A 2,544-nucleotide genomic window follows, 5' to 3' on the forward strand; every position below is an offset into this window, starting at 1 on the left:
AGGTGTGTCATCTGTTTAACATGAGTTATTGATGAGTATCCAATCCTGATGCCATATTTATCTTCCTAGAGTCCAGCTTCTTGAATAATTTGTTCAGCTTACAGATTTAATAGATATGGAGATGTGATACAACCCTAATGCACATCTTTCTTAACTTTAAACCATGTTGTTCCCTTGCTCTGTTTGCACAACAATTTCCTGGTCTAGGTATAGGTTTTGAATGAGCACAATGAAGTCCTCTGGGATTCCCATTCTTCTCCACATTAATCATAATTTGTTAGGATCCACACAGTCATATGCTTTTTCACAGTCAATAAAGCATAACTAGATATTCTTCTGGTATCCTTTACTTTTTGCCAGGATCTGTATGACATCAGCTATAATATCCCTGGTGCCACGACCCTTCTAAATCCTGCTTGAACTTCTGGCAGTTCCTCATCTATGTTCCAGCCATTTTTTAAAATTCTCTTCAGCAGTATTTTGCTTGCATGTGACATTAATGATATTGTTAGATAGGTTGCACATTCTGTTGGATCACCTTTCTTGGGAATGGGAATAAATATAGATCTCTTCCAATTAATTGATCCGACAGCTTTCCTCCAAAGTTCCTGGCATAAACTGGTAAGCACATCCAGGCCTATATCTTTCAGGTGAAACATGACAGTATGTATCCCATAAATCCCTGGAACCTTATTTTTTGCCAATGCCTTCAATGCACCATCAACTTCTTCCTTTATTACCTAGCTTTTGTTCATATTTTATTTCCTGAAATTTTTCAATGTCATTCCATTTTTTTGGTATAGTGACTCTGTGTATTCCCCCCATCTCCTTTTTTTTAAAAAAAATTATACTAGTTTATTTGCAAAATTTGAAAGCATTCTTTTTCAGACCAGATTCTTCCAATTTCCCTCACCTCCCCATCAAATTGAAAGCATTCTTTTTCAGACCAGATTCTTCCAATTTCCCTCACCTCCCCATCAAGTTGTACAACCTCATTATTAATACATCCCTGCCCCTCCCAGCATATCCTCATCCCTCTGCTTCCACCCACACCCCTCCTTGGACCTCCGTACTCATTCTACAATAATGGTTTCATACAATATTTGTCTTTGTGGGACTAAGTATCAATATGCATGCATTCCATTTCATTTTTCATGACTTCTCATTTTCCAACATTCATGCTTTTATACATTCATTTTTCCAATTATTAAAGGATGTTTGCTGTTATTTTTCCTTAACTATCTTTGTTCCTCTACTATTCAACCGCACTGTACTGGGGTTTTCAGTGGTCTGCTATTTAAGAAGTGGATGGCCAATCCTGTTTCCTAGTCTGTCTTAATTTGGAGCTCTACTAAAACCTGTCCACTATGGGTGACATAGCTTTCAGCCTCACACCAACCCACAAGTTACCTCAGTACAGCAAACTGTTATACATAGATGCATTCCTTGGAGTTTGGAACTCATTTTACCTATTTTACCTACTTTTATCATGTCATCAATAGAGGCCCGTCCCTGGGGAAAGACATCATGCTTGGTAGTAGTTTCTGTTGTTACTGTTGTACACTGTTGAGTCAGAACCAACCCATAGGTGACCCTCCAGCAGGTTTTCAGAGGCAACTAATCACATAGAAGGAGATTGCCCATCCTCCTCCAGCAGAGCAGCTGGCTGATTTGAACTGAATGCCTTCAGGATTGCAGCTCAGCGTCTTTCCAGTCGGCCACCAGAGCTCCATTAACAGAGATTAAGCAAAAAGAGAAAGATCTTCAACAAGATGGACTAACAAAGTGAGTTCAACAAAGGAAACAACTAAGAACTATGACGATGGTACAGGATCAAGAAGGGTTTCTTTTTGAAATCACTATGCATAAGAGCTGATTGAATGGCACCAAACAACTCGAAGGCTGTGGTGACATTGTACTGCTACACTGGTGGCATTAACTGCAAATCAAGAGTCAGTAGTTGGAAACTACTGCCACAGGAAAAAAAGGAGTCTGCTCTCATTAAGATTTATATGCTAGAAGCCAATTTAGGGTCACAGTAAGTCAGAATTGACTTTATGGCTCTGGAATATAAAAAGCAAGAAGTTTAAAAAAGCTTATGTCTTATGTAAACATTACTCAAAACAGATCACACACCTAAATGTAAGATACAAACTTTCTAGAAGATAACAGAAAAGAATCCAGGTGACTTTGGGTTTGGAAATGATTTTTAGATAAGGTAAACACCCAAAGCAATTTTCACAAAAGTGAAAGTTATTAACACATACTTCAATAGAATTTTAAAAACCTCTGCTTGGTGAAAGACCTAAAAGAATGAAAACACAATTGACAGGGGTGGGATTTGCAAAATTAATATCTTAAAAAGGATTTATATCCTAAATTTACCCCCCCAAAAAACCCGCTCTTATCAATGACACCATAATAATCAACCCAATGTCAAGAAGACTGGACCAATTGGCAGCATCAGGATGGATGGCGAAGAGATTGAGATTGTTCACAGCTTCAGTTTGCTTGGCTCCACAGTCAACACTCTTGGCACCAGCA

This window comes from Elephantulus edwardii, unplaced genomic scaffold (genome assembly GCF_000299155.1).
Source record: "Elephantulus edwardii isolate Elephantulus edwardi_28Jun2011 unplaced genomic scaffold, EleEdw1.0 scaffold00060, whole genome shotgun sequence".
NCBI lineage: Eukaryota > Metazoa > Chordata > Mammalia > Macroscelidea > Macroscelididae > Elephantulus > Elephantulus edwardii.